The sequence below is a fragment of the Pieris brassicae genome, chromosome 1 (genome assembly GCF_905147105.1).
Source record: "Pieris brassicae chromosome 1, ilPieBrab1.1, whole genome shotgun sequence".
NCBI lineage: Eukaryota > Metazoa > Arthropoda > Insecta > Lepidoptera > Pieridae > Pieris > Pieris brassicae.
In genome coordinates, this window is record NC_059665.1 from 7,290,752 (window position 1) to 7,309,986 (window position 19,235).

The 19,235-nt window shown below is 31.8% G+C and overlaps 1 protein-coding gene across 4 annotated transcripts in view; it reads left to right on the forward strand.

Annotated features, from left to right (window-relative positions):
• Positions 1–19,235, forward strand: part of LOC123711946 (complexin) — a 119,015-nt gene that overhangs the window by 3,865 nt on the left and 95,915 nt on the right. The window contains exon 2 of one of the 4 annotated variants that reach the window (XM_045664860.1): positions 10,386–10,427. The exons of 2 other annotated variants lie outside the window; for them this stretch is intronic. The gene's annotated coding sequence lies outside the window, so the exon portion shown is untranslated. The remainder of the gene's footprint in view (positions 1–10,385; positions 10,428–19,235) is intronic. One more of the 4 variants, XM_045665018.1, reaches the window with a different exon arrangement.

Here is a 19,235-nt window from a genome sequence, read left to right on the forward strand (position 1 = left end):
ACAACTCTTAATATATAGATCAAAGGTTAACCCTTTTGAGTGAATGAATGCCACCTCGGGTAAAGTAATATTGTTTGCATGTAAGCTATTTATAAGTAAAACAAACTTAATATAGATTTGTATACTAGACATTTCTAAGTAAAATATGGGAATAGAACCAATAATTATAGATCAAGGCTATTGTTGTAGACATTAGAAATGATCTCAATTACAAAAATGCCAAAGACAGATTGGCAGAGGTTATTTAAATACTAATTAAAAGTACACTTATTTTTTTATTTAGTTATTTATTCCAAGATAATCTTTTTAAGTTGCAACTGCAGTTGCCTTCTAGGAACGTACTCGTAAATGTATATAGTGTTTTAATAATAAATAATAATTAAAACAAAGTTTGATAATTAAATGTACGAGTGATGACAAAAATCAAATTTAGAAATAAATATCTCCTACGACTTAGTGAGCGTATAAGTCGGTTTTAATAGGCACTCTGTTTTAATAAATTGAATAATTCAATCAGTGTTATGGTTAGTATACCTAAAGTATTCATAAATCAGAGTAGCTTTTATAGATTATTTGAATTTTGTACTTCCCATAAGCTTTAGAATATCATTCCTTCGAATCATCAAAGAGCCAATTCTAAAGCTATCACGTTTGCTATTCAATTGTTTAAAGGCGATCGATTACAACATATCTATAAATAAAAAAATAACATTTTAGTTTTCTACTACTCTGTTTTGTTTTGGTTAAATGTATTGTATTAATTTGTGCATTAACACTTTGTTGCAAAAAAAGAAATACTAAGGGAAAAGTGCAAAAAGCGCATAACTAAATAAAAAATATAAATAGATAACAAGTCCACATTGTTATGTATAATTACAAAACCAAGAGAGCAACCGTAACATTATGGTGGAGAGATCCTAAAAGACTTGGATTAGTAGGATGAGTTGTGAGAACGGATTCCAAAATGCATCAGAGGAGCAATATATAGTTATCATTTTTAAGATAAAAAGGAGTTTGGAGATTGAATAGAAATGTGTATGGAAGATGTAGTCGAATTCGAGACCAGGCACCCAAGCTGCCAGAGGAATTTATAAACATAATCTTATTTGCTCAGACCAAATATGAAGCAAATGCAGAAATCTTTCAGGCGATCAATCTTAATAAGCAGCTCTTCATGCATGTCAGCGGTGTATGAGTCCACGTAATCAGGAATAGGAAGCAAAAGGGACTGCGCCAACATAGTTTTAGTGCGAATAGGAAGAAAGATGAGCGCCGTCTCAGAGCATTAGAAGCGGCCTGTAATTTGTGGCTGATATTTTTGACGTGTTGAGGGTTGGACATCGGTTGACCGGAGATAACCCGAATATTTTGACAGTCTTACTGAGAGTCAAGACCACGCCATTGACTTGGCAGCTGAGCCCTGTTAACTATTGAAATAAAATTAGGGCTTCCAATAATTATGACTTGGCTCTTGGAAGAAACAAATTCTGTGCTCTCTGTTATATTATTCTCATTATCGCCTGAATCGCGAATTGATGTTCATCAAGTGTCGAATGAACATAAATGTGAAGGTCATCAGCATAAAGGTGAAAATGAGCCGATAGATGCGCTGCTGTCAGGAAGTCGATCAAGATAGCTAAGATACATAAAAAAATACCTGCCACCCTGTGGAACACCAGTATTTATATTATTCCACTGAGAATGGGTTCTATTTATTTCAATATGCTGGTGACGACCATAAAGATGGCTATTGAACCAGCCAATAGCCTTTGGAGATAGTTTTATTGAGCGAAGCAACTTAAGTAAATTTCAAAGATTTCACTGGAGCCATTGCCAAAGCCAAGGAGAGCGAGAACAGTGAGTTGCTTACCATTTACCCCCCGGCGAATGTCAACAGAAACTTTAACTAATGCAGTAGTCGTACTATGCCTTGGGCAAAACCGAGACTAGAAAGGGGTTGAAGTTGAACTACTATGAAGTTTTTAGAAATTCGCTAATTTGCGAGAGTACGATGCGCACAACATTCTTCGAAATGGGTTGGAACTTGGAGATGGATAGAATGCAACGCTACATTTCACGTTCGGTGGTGAGAAGTTTGGAGTAAGAAGATATGACAAAATATTGAAAGTTCGCCTAAGAGTTTAATGCGCCGTGATATGAACAACGTTAGAGTGCTTCTTCAGAAGGTCTTCAAAAGTGGAGGATAAGATCATTAAACGTAGTAAAGTCAATTATGGCAGCCCAAATTCTTTGATGACAGCGAGTTACGCAATGCTCAGTTACATAAGGCCATTTCATCATATTTGAAATAGAGCTGGGACTTTATAGGACTGTACTTTAAATAGTGTCGCCGTTTGGGCCTGCAGATTCTCTAACATAACTATCAAAGACTTAACTCTCTCGAACTTCTTAGCGGGAGGGGTTTGTTCCAGAGAGGGGGACCTGTTCGGAGCTCCAATACAGCGTTCCTAGGACTCGTCAATTTTAGAAGACACCATTTCGGACACATCCTTCAAAGAATTTTTAAGATCCTCTATTATATTAAAGTTGCGTGGAATTGATTATCATACTTTAGGTCTATAGTTAAATGTAGGATATTACTGAAGAAAAATAGCGAATGATGAAAACTAGTTCACAACAAACCAAGAGACAGACTAATACATTTTTGCACTCGTACGTCAAGTGAATATTTCTGATTTCTATGTAAAGATTATAGGTACTTCCAGTAGACGATCAGATTACACTGTGTCACACTACATCGTCAGATTGATAAAGTTTCCTAAGCTTTATAACTAACTCCGTTAGTAATATTGTTCGTTCTCAAACTAAGTAACATTGTAGATCATGTTGAGCGACGTATTTCGGTTATTCACTATATTCTAAACGTGTCTTCCTACTCTGGACTAGCAGTGGGATTATAAATTTAATTCAATACATATGCGATGATTCGGTTTACAGCACAAAATATCACAAAGAAAGGGGACTTTTCCTTTTTCTATATCTATTACTACTATTATAGCACAGAGAATGTTGGCTTCATAGATCTTGGATCATAAACTCAGGAGCCGGCTCGTACGGTGAAAGAAAACATCGTGTGGAAACCGGCTTGTCTCTAATCCAAACGTCGATGACATATGTCAGACAGAAGGCTGATCACCTACTTGTCAATGAAATAAAAATTATCAAACAAACAGATGCAATCTGAGGCAAGACACGTATGGGGTTGTAGAGCGACTGCATTGATATTATTATTAGTATTTTATTCTATGTCAAGTATAAAAATAACTGTTAAAATTATAAACTTAATATTCCAAATTTTTCAGTTATACTAATTAACCGGGTTGTCATTGAAAGACATAATTAATAATTATAAATAATTTTTATTTGGATTCTACTATTATTGCCTTTGGATTTGACTTCGACCAATTCAAAACATCGATGAAGTGGCTTAGGCCTTATAACCGAGAATAATAAGACATGACAACAATAAGACACGACATGGCTTCGGCTTTACGATTAAGAACAATGAAGACGTGGCTTCGGCCTTTAAAACTGCCAAAATTCTCCAAGAACAAGACCTGGCTGTATGGACTAAAGTCCTTTGCCTTTCCCATTAGGGATAAATTAATATCATCGTCATCATAATTAACAATTTCCAAATAATAAAAACTAAATCATTTTAAGTGCGATTTTAGTAAAATACTAAATTGTCGCTTTGACAGGAGAAGCCTCTAGCATAAAAAAATAACAGCTAGAATAAACCAAAATAAAATAAATGTAGATAAATATATTCACAAGTAGCTACGCTTAGGACGCAATCTATGTAGCGTTTGACACATTTATCTCAACAAACGTCAAAGTGCTCTCGGAGGCACTTTATCTTGACGGATCTTCGTTAGAGCCTGACAAAAGTGTCTGACACAAATGTCTGACATTGAAGTCAAAGCCACGGAAACTAGTCTAGAAAACTGTTGTTAATGTTTCTTGTAATTTTCGCTTTGTAATTGCGAACTGTGTTAAAAGACTGCTTCCTTTGATATAACGGTACGGTCTCGCTACAAGTATTAAATATAATGCTTGGAAGATTTTCGTTAGATTATTTTTTATTTAGATTGCTTTTTGTGAATTGCACTAATTGAAGTTTTATCAAATTCACCGAAATATTGCAAATGTGAGTTTACATAATTTAAAATTGAGATTTTAAGGTATTTAATTAATTCAAATACTCAATTCTACTTTAAAACCACTCCTTGTTATATATATTTTAAGCTGTAAATCTAAAAGTCACGCACAAAAAAGCGTTGGTATATTCTTTCAGCGTATAACTTTCCACGCTATAGATTCAATCGCAGGCGGAAAGCACTTCATTAAACTTTGTTCGCGACACCCTGCTACGAGTTGGCCACGAAACTCCTGCTACGATCGTAGCCTCTGTAGCTTTGTAAGGCCAGCCACGTTGTTAACTTTGATGCATTATGAACTGTGATGAATTTTAAATTGACTGTCGGTTAAGTGGTTCTTTAATCACTTTATGACATATAAGTCAGTAAATTATTGTTTCATGTTGGTAGGCCGAAAATCAACGCCTGCTTATCGTTACATAATTGAAATAGTTGTAAACATATGTTTGCCCCATGCCATATTGAGCGTAATTAAATATTAATATTAATTAGCATTTCTAAAGTAATTCTACCAATACTTTAATTCCTTATTTCCAACCGCGCGCTCGCAGTGTCTATTCTTTAAACAGCTAAATTTTCTAACATCATATTTGAATATATTGTTTTTTTAATTATATTTATATCCGTTTCTTATAATATTATTATATTCTTTGTTGACCTACATTTCTTTACTCGAATATTACTTGTACGAGAAGTTCACAAGTTTTATGGCCGTAAGCATAGGAAGCTTTGAAAACCTTTGCGTGAGGCGCGAGGTTGTAGGCGTGATAAATGTCACACGGCCTATGCGGGCCGCTAATGCAGAGATTTAGATAGCTCCTGATTAATTGCCCTTCACAACTTCTTAGCAAGACTTTATATATGACGCTTCCCATATATATGGCTATGTTTGCCAAAATAGCTGACTTTGTTTTAAGTTTCAGGTGAATTATTGAATATCAATTTTTCAGGTAGCAACCATATATTATATGTGCTCGTTACAGGCGATATATTGGAGTTTAGGCTTATAATATATATATATATAATCACTTATACTAATGATGTAAATAGTACATTACTCATTACTTAAATTTAACAAAAACAAATAAAACCCAATACTTAAAATGTTTTATAACCCATGTTTATATTCAAAATATATCAATATAATAATAAACTAAGATATTTTTTTAAATAAATATAAAAAAAAAATATTTTTTTATATACGTACATCTGTGAGGTGTAATTATTAATCAAAGTTTTACATATTGTTCTCAGTAAGTAAATTATGTATGCAATTCTTATGAGAAGTAAACTTATTCTTAAACCAATATGATTCAAGAAAATTTCAATGGTAGTGTAATTGATATGTCGAGGTATCGGTATTGAGTCTGTTCTCGAGATACTCAGGCAGGGTCGCATAACCGTTCTATAGAGATATCAGTTATATAATAGAAGGTGTCGTTGTATCTCTGCGTACATAGCAAATCTTAATAGAGATGAGCTACATACGGCTTGGAAATGATTATCATTGTGTTTCTAATATTTCAAAGATTTGTTGAATAATAATTGTACGATTTAATACATTCGGGTTGTATTCGTTTAATAGATTTCTTTTTGTGTATGCATGACAAGTATATGCTTATAAGTAAGTCCTTATTATTAATTCGTTATCCAACATGAGGTCTCGATTTTCAATACTTCGTATAAGCGATATTTGAAAGTGGTTTGTGTCATTTTCGTAATTGCGTGATTCCTAACGACCGCTCTGCGCCTTCTCTACAAAGTAGGAAACGCGGCCATTTTAGCTTTTTATAAAACGGCACTTAACCTCCTTAAATTACGGCATTTCTGTGAAATTGTGTAACTGAATTTCCGCTTTTTTTCAGATAAAGTTTCCATTTGAAACATTTTTGAACAGAATTAAAACATAGACTTCTACTATGAGCTTTGAAATTTTTATTGTTTTTGAAAAGCAACAATTTTTTAAATTTATTTTTAAATTTCGAATGTAGAATAGACTTAATATACGGAGCCTGAGGTCATGCGATCAAAGTTTACAAAATTCAAAAGGAAAACAAGAGAAAACCGACATAGTTTTAACCAAAAATTGACGAAATTTTACAGGCACTAAGGACCGATCACAAAGAAAAATAATTAATGCAACACCTGAAGATTTTATAAACCAAATAAAATTGTTGAATTTCCAAACAACAAATACTCAACGTGTAAAACGTTTGTTTTAAAAACTATACCATACTATTCTCGTATTTTCGTTGTTATTTATAAAATCTTAAGATTGACAATGGTCGTATTAAGCAATATTTGCATTGAATAATATCATTGTTGTTGTAACTATATAGTTAGTATCATATATATGTCACCGTGACCACGCACGCTGTAAAGCACGCGAAACGTCGGAAAATTTAAATTTAAAATTATGTAAATAATTATAAGTTTTTAATAATAATACATAGCTTCAAACCTGTGTTTTTCTTAATGTGTAAAAGCCATGTTAACAAAAGACAACACAATATAGTTAGTAGCTTAAATCAATAAATTACCTAGATACGGAGCGAATGGTGTAGTTAGTTGTAAGTGGCAGTATAAAGGAGATATACAACTGTTGTAAAATGTTACCGCCCCTCGGCCGCCTAGATACCGCACGGTACAACACAAGTGCTGTAATCCCGCAATAGCGTATACACACTGTATCTGATTTGTTGTCATAAAATATAGCTATTTCTTTCTTTAGTTCGTTAGTTTATGAAAGGGAATCTTTATTTTAACTTTTGTATTAAAATAAATTTATTCTTGCCGTTGTATCAATATTATACTGTAATGGTTTTTAAATAACAAAAGTTTTAAAAAAATTACACATTTAAAATATTAAACAAACTTTGGTTTACATAACGTTTTAGTACCGATGGTTATGATTGACATTAAGTACATAAAACATATGAGTAGTACTAAATTTAAAAGTTAAACTATATAAGGTATGATGGTTTGTTCACGTTCATAAGATCAGTAATCCATATTTTTTTTAAATGAAAAAAGGTACTTAAGGAACTTAATACCAAAAAGAACTGGATACCTAACATGAAAAATAAATATGGAAAAATGACGGCTAAAAGATCTGAGCTACTAAAAATAGCGATTTTTATCAAAATGTATACAGAAGCCATAAGATGGCACAAGTCCTAAAATAATACAATGCATAAACGATGATGTTGAAGAAGATATACATAAGATACTATAATAGAAACAATGAAAGCTAAGATAATCACCAACTACAGACCTTGTTACGAATAAAATATTAAAAAGCACATTGCCAGTAATTGCCTTAAAAACTTACTATAAGAAAATATCTCCAAGGACTGGCTTAAATTAATAATTTTACCGTTACAAAAAAGGGCGATAAAGCAGATATAGCTAATTATAGACCTAATGTTTTATGTATACAATGTATTTGCCGAAATTACTAATATCCTCCAAATTCTGTAGAAAAAGAAACAAAGTAATAGAATACGTAAACGAATATATTTATTTAGGGGCAACAAATGTCACCCTAGGTGTGCATGCATAAAAGTAGCCAACACTTGTAAACGGTTCTGGTCACTGGGTGAGATAATGAAACGCCAATGATGAAAGAGAGAAAAGTTTACAATATGTGTATTTTGCCATGTTTGTTGTACGGGTGTCAGACGTGCACATTGAAAGAACAACTGAGCTTAAAATTAAGAATTGAATCGCTAGCGAGAACGCCAGGATTGGAAAAATTTAGAGGAGGCCTTTGTCGAAAGACAACCTGTAAATAAAGAAGCAACCGATTGCCGATAATTTATAAGTATAATAAATATTATTTAGGCACATTTACTTTAAGTGTTGCTTGCAAGGTAAATAGCAATAGATGTTATATAATGCAGTATAATATTTTAGTTTCTCAAGAGCAGAATTAGCCTTTTAGTTAGTTTAGTACTATTATACAGTTCGGTGATAATAGAATCAGCTGTACACTTAGGATTTTTTGTTTCTAGGTGCACAATCACACTATAGTTAAGAACTCATTGTAAGGAAGACAATTAAAAAAATGGACGACTTGCCTATAAAAGAACATTATTTAAGAAGCGTGTAGAAAGGGTTCACCGAATTCATACAAAATACAATTATGAGTTAAAAAGTACAATCGCGCAATAAAAGTATGATTTTCGAATACACAATATAATTATTGTTAAGTGGTTTTATTTTTGTTAAAAACTTTATCAACTACTCAGATAGTAAAACAAAACCTTCATTTGACTTCAGAAACCTTAACCTGACATCGAAATAATACTCAAGTTTGTGTTGGATGGAGTTTATAGGAGTTCCATATTTTTTTCTAGCTGCGTATTTTATCACGTTATTTGTTTGTTCTGTGACCTAGTTTATACTGAACTCGGTTTGGTACAAAACAGTAAATTTTAAAGCACACTTGTATTTCGATATATATTTTCTATAGATAGTACAGTAGTTTTTATGAATATTTTATACATATAGCAGGTTTTTGTTTTTATCCTATTATTTATTAATACTTAGCAAATAATACTCTTAAAGCAATTCTTCAAATGAGGTATGATGGCTTTAATAGTTGTGACTTTCTACATTGAAAACTATGAATGAGATCGAGACCAATAACTAACTTCAACAAGTTTTCTGGAATCTATTATTTCCTTCTCAATAATAATTATCTATACACGTTATTTTGTAATGAGTGAGTAATAAATCATATATTTACAACAAAATTTAGTTTTGTGTTAAAATCAATCTCTCAAAATCTCTATCATTTGATTGCCCGAAGCTTGAAAGTAAAAGCTTGGTCATTACTTAAATGTCCGGGGAGTAAGCTAGGAGTTGAGATGAGCTATATGAAATTTCAGAGTACATTAAAGCAATTTGCTGGGACACTGCAAGCTGTTTTCTTTTGCAATGCTTTTGTTATATTTATGTATTTCGCTAATCATAGGGATGTCAATTTATTTGCGTTGGATAAATCAATATTCGCATGTAATTTTCTATAGACAGTTTCTTTTATTTTGGATTGTTCGTGCGTTAATGTTTGAATCATTTTTAACTAATAAATCCTGAAATTTAATTATTTCTCCATTTTTTTTCATTTTCTTCAAATCTAAAGAAGAAAAAAAATTATTTCATAATCACGAAACCAGTTTGATTTTTCTAAATTTCCATTAAACTGAAAAAACCCTCTCTCCAACTTTTATACTTTTTGATTATATGAAAAAAATATTCTAATTTTTATAAATAATATTTTTAACTTTGAAAACAATATCTGTAATCACATATCCAAAAAGACATTTATTAAAATAAAGTCTAGCGATTTTGAAGTTTGATTCCGGCAAAGTTACGCTCTAATGAGATCAGATTAATGCAGGCCACTTATCTCCGGCCTGAGTCTCGCCGCTCTTACAATGTCTTAATGATGCTATTTTTATGCAGCATCGGTATTTTATATACTAAATGAGTTATGTCGAAATTCTGTTGGTATATAAAATAGGTCTATATGTAAATAAGTTGAAACGCCAACGTCGACGTAAAATATTTCTATGAGAGTTCGAATGCTTTATGAAGTATGTCGAAAAACTCATATTTGAAATGTCGACAGTTTTCATATTTGAAATATGCAGTAGATGTTATAGGTAGTAGGCATATTTTATATTTACGTAGACTATTTATAGATCAGTGTTGGTTTAGTGATTGCTTCCTGTGTCTATGTGCGCATAAACACTCGTACGGTGACGGAAAATATAGTGAAGAAACCGACATGCCAAATAATCAAAAAGTCTACGTGGTGTGTCGGGCAGACTGATCACCTACTTTCCTATTAGAAAAAAACAAATAATCACAAAACGGATACCAAAATCTAACATATGTTCTAAATGTGTAACGCCACTTTTTTACACAATGTATGTAATTTACTTTGAGCAAGCAATCTTCACACCTTCAAGTCGATATGAACGACATTGTAAAGAATTGGGTATATGTGTATATACGAGTATGTGCATCGTTCAATACAATTCCCGGAGTTCGGAACGCTTGAGCAATACTTTTCCTAACATTGCAAAGTCGCGTTATTTTGTGTATGCAAATTTTTGAATCGTTTTAGCGAGCATGGATTTTGCATAGAAACTGTTTTTATATAACGAATATATTATTGAAACTTTATCTTTACAGGTAGACGGTGGGTGTCCGTTATTCACAAGATATTTCTATAAGGTCAGTTTGACATGTTTGATCATCGCTTTTGTATTGATTTATTTCAAAAGTTTACACTATATTACGCAAAATCACATAAATACGTGTTGTATCGTTTAAAACATATCCAACGATGTGCAAAAATTACGGTGACCGTAAAAATAATAATGAACACATAAACTAATATTACTTTACCGCAGAACAATTTAAATAACGTATAAATATTTATTAAAGTAATAATAAAATATATAACAGAGGATGTTACTCTAAAGTACTCTGTCATGAAAGGATTATAGTGTGCTCACAATGCTTTAAAATAAAAATAATCGTTATATACATAATGTATAACGGCTGGTTATCCTTGCACAGCAGTAGTAAGATAAGTTGTATAGATAAGATCACAACCACAGCTAACAAATGACCCGCTTGTGGCTACGAACGCTGTCGACCGTAGCCCGTCCAAGCGTGGAATTTATGTTAAGCGCTCTTCAGCTGCAGTTATACGAAATATTTTAGTAAGCTCCTCACAAAAGGAAAGTTACGTTGGGTATAAAGAAGCCGACTGGTCAAATAACTATTAGACGTCTTTACTGAGGGGTTTCATTCATAGGAAACAGTAAAAGTATTAAGTATAAAAGCCGTTCCGCTTTAGAAATTTAAAAAAATCTTGGCAACTATTCAATACAGAACAATAACCATTATCATTTTCTTTAAACGGAACTCAATGGCAACGAGGATATCTTAATGTTTGCATTATAAAGATTGATAGATAAATAAATTGCGATCTAGCCTCTATGTTTTCGTAGAATTATTTGTATTTCTGTTGATGTTATCGTAGAACAACGTAGCACGTAGCACTTGGCTGCGAATATTTATAAAACGGTAGCTCGATACGAATACATTACAAAGTTAAGGTTGTATCTATAATGTTACGGACTTATTATTAAACGTTCCCTATTAGGCCTATAATTTTATATACTGAATGAGAAATCTTTTGATTATTAGTAGTAGTAGTTTGATTTTTGATGGTTATGAATGTGATAAGAGAAAAATCCTCAGATTGTGTTTGACTCTAGCTATGTAGCAACGGATTTTTCTCTTTTCGCGTAATTAACATTTACTTGTAAAAAGAAGGAAAAAATTATCAATGAAATCCTTAGTACCTGTAATCTAAAGATTATAACAAAGGTTGTTAGCACTTCAGAAAACGAGCATATTTATGTGAATAAATTTCTGTGAAAAAGTGGCACTCGATATAAAAATCAGATCATATTTAATAGGTATTTCGCTGACATACTGTTGGAGAATTTTATATCTTGAATTTTAAGAGTTTTGATCTACTTTTATCGCTGTAAAACTATAAAAGACTAGACTGAGAATATCTAGTTGTGATGCAGAGCAGCACAATGCGAGCAATTTGTACCTCTCTTTGTATTGTTGTGGCAAACCAACTGAGAGTGACAACCACATTGGTTGTGATATTAATGTCTTTGGTTAAAATAAATTTTATCACAGATTTTTTACCAACACGAAAGCAACGTTAGGAATGAAGATTCATTCATGTAAACTTACCATTAAATTTGTAACATTTTTCTAACAAGATGTTTTAATTATGAAGAAAATTAAACCTAGAATTTATTCATATATAACCAACTGTTTATGAAATACATTTCCATAATGCACACGTAAACGTATACGGATAAGTTTACGTGTGCTTTTAACAGAATGTATTTCTAGTGTTGTTATATTTATATCAAACGTTATTGTAATTCCAAAAAAATATAATTATATATAATACACATAGCGTTTATTGTGTAGGCTGCGCTAAGCTGAAGTATGTCAAGGGCGGGCGGGGGAGTTGTGGAGGACGAGAGTATAATCCCGCGCTTCCGGAACTCCAATACTTTTCAACGCACTCCAATTTTGTCTCGTTATATTGTTTTCATTCTTTTATTCTGAACTACTAGTTAAATATTGTATTTCATGGAAAATTTTGGTGTTAGCCCACACCGTGCTGAAAATAATATAAATAAAATAATAATAATATAATTTATGTGTTCTAATCAAACAACAATTGTGGTTATTTTATTAAGTCGCTACTAAACGGGTCTGTCAGAATTACAGCATACATGAAGGTCCCGAATAATAACCATCAATGCTCTTTCCGAAGTTATTGGAAAATAGCGCTCACGTTCTCTGCATTGGGTCAGAGTACAATGATATGTAAATTGGTTTTACTTCTCTGACCAAAGAGAAAATATCTTGTTTGTTCTTCAGGATATACATAATGCATTTCCTTACTTAAAAAACATCATACTTTTATATAACTTTAATAACCAAAGTCTTACTTTAATTTGTATTTTATCCGTTATGATCACTAGTTTATATGACAATGTCTCCAAGTGTATTGTGTAAGTTGTGAGTGTAGTCGTTACACTATATCGGCTAATGGAGGAAACTCATAAAGCGTACATTTTACACTTATTGCTCTCTGGAGGCGTTATAACTTTTTATGTCACTAACTTTACACTGATGTAGACAGTATAAAGCAATATGTTTGTTATGCTGAGTCAAACACATAGAATTTTACATAAGTCCCTTTACGACATATATTAAATAGCCGTTGCATATTAGTCCAAGTCGGTGTAATTGAGTGCCCAGTAAGTGGTATCTGTAGTTTATTTCGCTATTTCAAAAATATCACTTTTTTTATAATACTAAAACGAAGCACATAGTATTTACGAATCGTTAATAAAAATGGCTAAAAGGATTGAACGGTGCATACAGTTATAAAGTGTACAAAACTGCTGTAACACATAAAACTAGTACGTTAAACGAGCTTTGCAAAAAGTATAACGCTTTATGTGTTTTGATAAAAAGTTGGCTCGTTTATACGGTATCGCGTGGGACAGAAGGGCAATTATACCCGTAATATTAACATAGGGTGAAGTTTAATGAAATGTACCTGTGAGTTAAATTAAAAAAAAATATTTAGCTTTAAAAAATTATAAAACCATCAGCTTATACCTTAATTAAAAGGCGACGGGAATCTTAAAAAGTACAAAAAAAATATTTTTCCTTTCATTCATACCTATAACGTTCCATAGAAGATTCAAATGTGCATAAGGGAAGTAATTTTTTCTTACACCATTATACATTTACGTTCAAATTAAAATTCGAATGATTCCCATCTTAAAGTGTAATTTAAGGGGCTTAACTTTGGCTTTTAAAGCGGTATAAAACGTGTGTAGCATATTCAAGTGACCCTTGGTCTAGTGATGTGGGTTCCGTAATTGTCTGTCACTCGGAACGATCCCAATCGATAATTGATGTCTGATGGCCGCGCTCTCGTGGGGGCGGGGGGGTTAATTATTTGTTTGGAATTGGATAATTTGATTAAATGTTCAAAAGAGTAGGAAACTGCATCACATCTCATACATCCTTTAAGTGGAAAGTAGGAGAAAAGGGGTAGAAACGTTTTTTGAAATTATCGTAAAACCTTAAATGTTAATGTGATTTTACCGAAACAACTTCTTTTCAAAGTAGTAGTCATTAAAGTTTGATTCACTTTGAATCATTAAGCCAGTTGAGTAACTATGTAATTGATAAACATCATACAATGTTTAAACCACCAATTAAATAATAATTTTCAGTATGTCGGGGGTAATTTTTGTGTGCAAAAGTATTTTCGTATAACCTAAATAAGACAGACTTTATGTAAAACATAATATTGAATTATTCAGCATTTTTTTTCTTTTTGGGCTCTCTCGGCAGTCTTAAAAGCTTAATGGATTTGGACGCGTCTCTCGGGGCCCTGGTGACACTTCGTCACTGTCACTACACTTTCAACAAAAAATAGACGTATTTGAGAAAGATTTTAAGGCTAAGCAGGTAGTTTGCGACATACTTTAAAAAAATTGATGAAAATACAAATAATTCATATATTAACTGTACTGACGATTCATGTCGCAGTTTGTCTCAAGGGATATAACTATTGATGAAATAGAATTTGGAAAAACAATGAAGAAAAATATCTTTCTTTATACAGAAAAATACCATTTTTATTTAATATAATACGTACAACTAAGTCTCAGTTGTGTAAAAGGGTGTAATTTCATCTGTTCTCCGCCTTCGGTGAGTTGTGAGGACACGATCAAAGGTTACAGACGTATGTTGAAGACCAAAAATGGTTATTGCATTTCAGCAATTTTATTGTCAGTCGTTGCAGAAACATTTTTAACATATTTCGATATCTTCTTTCATTTGTTAATATAATAATTAATATTCATCATAACAAAAAAAACAATGGCGCTTAAACGTTTTTCAGGTCTGGGCCTCAGATGTCTGTATTTGTTTTATTGTCATTTGTCAATTTAATAGGCAAGTAGGTGTTTAGTCTCCTATGTTTAACACACGCTGTCTTTTTGGCTTGAAGGCAAGTGGGTTTCCTCACGATGTTGTCCTTTACCGTTTGAGCAAATGTTTAATACGCACGTAGAAATAAATTCCATTGGTGCAGAGCCGGGAATCAAACCTACGACCTCAGGGATGAGTGTCACATTCTGAAGCCAGTAGGTTAACACTGCTCTTCTGTATTCACCATAATATTATTGATTTTATATATAAGGATTAATTCCTAAGCACTAATCCCGAAACATTGGAAAGACTGAGTGTTTCCAAATAACTTATCAGTATCGGCGGAACACTCAACATAATTAAACGATTAGCTTCCCCCAGCCTACCCTTGTTTACTTTAAAAAATATCTTATGAAAGTGAATTATAGCATAATTTTTAAAAGGTTATAAGCCGATTTTGGTATTAAAATAAGGAAAATTTTTCATGGTAAACACCCAATTATGAAGGCAATGTTTATAAAAACAAAAACTGGATTCTTCGGTGAACTTTATTTGTTGGCATCAAAAACTTTCTACTGAAGTTATTAATGTAAATAACGGTGTTATACAAAACAATGTTTTAGAAAAATAAAATTGCCAGGAAAACTACATATACGTATTTATTACTCTTTTAAATCTTAGGAAACTTCATCGAAATTATTGAACCAAAATTAAATTCCGTCACATCTCATAACTTGGTTAGGTATTGTCAAGGGAACAAGAGGAAAGTCATTAATCATAGACTCCCTTTGCCAATATCGACTATAATTGTTCCACTCTGACTGATGTCTCAAGGCGACCGTGTTATGCAATTATTACTTGCTCGACTACGTATAACGTATACGATCGTATTCATAAGTATATACGAATATTTAAAGTTTGTTTTAATGTTTAAACGGGCTAATTTCAAAATCTGGTTCGATTTTAAGAATTATGTTGTTTAGGATAACCTATAAATCGAGGAAAGCTATCATGACGTTAATAGTACAATGACGTGGGGATAACCGCGAGGCAGAGCTTTCAATCTAAAATAATAAAAATATTACACTTATTATCAAACCGTTAAATAGCATACATCTAATCGTACATAACTTTGGGTATGTAATGTATGCGCTGAGAAAACTCTTATATATGTACGCATTTTTTTTTGGATTTCTTCATTGTGTCGTAATAAAAAAGGCGCAACACAAGGTTCCGTTTGCAAAATGTACAAAGTTTGATTGTTAAATCATCTTCATTTTATATTCCGTTCCATATCCATCATCAATTATATAACATATATACAGTTAACTAAATAAATTCACTAATAAGAACTGTTAATGTAATTAACTTTTGTAGAGTGAGAAAAAATCTAAAGGACCTTTTCCTCGTAAAAAAAGATAAGAAAGAAATATTCTTAAAAAGATCACATAAAAATAAAATGACGTACAAAACATCCCCAGAGTTCTCTAATTGTTCGCCTGCGGTATGTAAATATATAACAATCACAACACATATACCGTTAACTAAATAAATTCGCAAATAAGAACTGTTAATATAATTAAGGTTTGTAGAGTGAGAAATTATAAAGGACATTTTCCTCGTAAAAAAGATAAGAAAGAAATATTATTAAAAAGATGACGTAAAAATATAATGACGTACAAAGCATCCCCAGAGTTCTCTAATTGTTCGCCTGCGGTATGTAAATATATAACAATCACAACACATATACCGTTAACTAAATAAATTCGCTAATAAGAACTGTTAATATAATTAAGGTTTGTAGAGTGAGAAATTATAAAGGACATTTTCCTCGTAAAAAAGATAAGAAAGAAATATTATTAAAAAGATGACGTAAAAATATAATGACGTACAAAGCATCCCCAGAGTTCGCTAATTGTTCGCCTGCGGTATGTAAATATATAACAATCGGTATCCATTATTTTTGTGCTACAGCTAACTTTATGAGCCAAGTATTTTTCTTATGCTAGTTAAATGGGAATAAAAATTATTCGAATTATTTATTCACTATATAGCAACTTTTAAATAACATCAGCACAATTTTTAAAAGTATGTAATACACTTTATGAATATTTTTAACACACATGAGTGGTCTGAATAATTTCATTCAATATTAATCTGATAACAGAAATAGGTTTAAATCTTTTCAAGCTATGTCGTATTTGCGACGATCAAAAAAGTACATGAAATTAACAAAAAATATTTAAAAAAGTTACCCATTCATCCCAATAAACTCCTTTATTCATAAAAACAGATTCAATTAGTTTTTAGTAAAGTATTCTTTCGTCTCCTTCTGTCAAATTACGTTTACCGTGCTAAGAGACTTAAAACGATGCAGATAGACTGCTTTGTTTTGATGTGAATAAGGGGCTATGACTTAAACAAAAAGTAAAGTGTTAAAAGAGAGAGAGAAAAAAGAGTTCAGTGTCTAATAAAAAGAACTTATTGTTTATTTTTCTTATAGAATCGAGATTTGTATGATATTTCAGAAAATGTTAGTGAATAAAGAACAAACGACGCGTACTCTATCCCACATGAATGTTGTTTTGTATAACGATGTGTCGTTACTGTCACAGCCAACAGATACGAAACCTAACATATATTTTAAAAAACATGCCGTATGTCGAAACACATATTTTATTATTCATACAAAAGCTTTTGGAGAGTAAGAATCCAATAGCATACTAGTTAACTTGATGCATATGCGCCCCAAGTACACACGAACCCAACTATACTAACGTTTGCCTAATACTATCTCGACAGAGTGATAATGTATTCAATAATAATTTAATATTGATATTGTTATTATACGTACCAAGGTGTCTTAACACTATTTGTGTTAAAAATCTTAATTAACCGTAATTATAAAAGCCCTTTAAGATTCGTGTAAGTATTTTAGAGTTTATTAAGACACATTATAGCGTTACACATTTAAAAGATATATTTTGTAATCGTTATAGTACTACCAATTATCTAGAGGTTAAATTAAATAGCACAGCCAATTTTAGTAAGGGAGATTTTCTGCTTAGGATAAAATTTAATTTTAATTATATTTAAATACGGAAATAAAGTCACAACTATAACTAAAACGCTGTTTATGTATATTACCTTTTTAGGGTATGTATTTTCTCTGCAATATATATCGTTTAGGATAACAAAACTCGGGAATGAAAAAATAGATGGACTGCGTGTAAAAAATGGTGTGTCTGGGGCATTAATTAAGGATGTGACGAGTGACAGAGATAAATGGTACATAATATTGTGCTTGAAATAAAGTGAACGGAATTATGAGATTGGAGGAAGCAAAATACTTTTACTTGGCTTCAAAACGTATGTCCCGCATGAGTAGTAGAAGTTTCTCGATTTGCAGAATTTTTTTGGCAAGGTTTTCAAAATGTAGGCCTATTGTCGTGTTAAAGCTGCTGGGAACAGCTGTCATGTACAACTGGGCTTTATTTATTTATTTTATTTTTTCTTTAAATATATGAAAGCATATTGAGAAAAATAATATATATGTACAATTCGTGTGCATATTTTGTAAGTTTAGTGTTAGGCTTTATACTGGTTACTGGTCTTTTAATTCAAGGTTTTGAATACGGTTTCCGGCAAAAAAAATTTACTACCCCTAAGAAACAGTTTTCATATTGGAGGATGATATGACTTTTAACAGCAAATTTGGTAGTGAATTCGAGTGTGATCGTTTTGTTTTTTATGTCAAGTGCACTTTACTACAATGTAGATGCAGCGGCTAGGAAAAGTATTTATAGAGCTTCAAGGCTTTCTTGAGTCAGTCCGTTTGCAGTCTCTAGAATAATGATACGTGCAGAATCATATTTACTAAAGTATTTTAGGTTGACCAATTAAACGTACATATCATAGTTACTTGTATAAGTAACACATACTAAAGGAGTTGTCAAATCTTTCACTACAAAATCCCTAGGTTTAACTCCGACATACACTCCAACATTATTCACGACAAAAGGCTTCGCAAGTAAATCCACTGAATAATATTCTTGTTCTAATATCTAACAATTATACCCTGGTTTAATGTAATCAATCTATTACTTTGCATATTTTTCTTCTGAACAAATATTTGGTATTAAGCTAACGAAACTTTTAGTTTTTCTTATTATCATAAAAGATCTAATTATTTTTTGAAAACAGTTATTTTCAATTCAATTAATTTAACACTATACCGGCGGATTTTTTTTTAAACTCACATTAGTAAAATTAGAATAAAAAGTAATATAAATTTGTTTGAAATAATGACTACAGTTAACTCTTAAAATATTTATTTAACTTTAAAGGGGACAGGGCTTTTCGCTTCAAAAGACTCGAGTAGTTTCTATTCCTGTTAGATATAGGTCAGCCAATGATAGCTTAATGTATTATGTGAACTATTTCGGCATAGCCAGTCAAGCTGAAACCATTAGT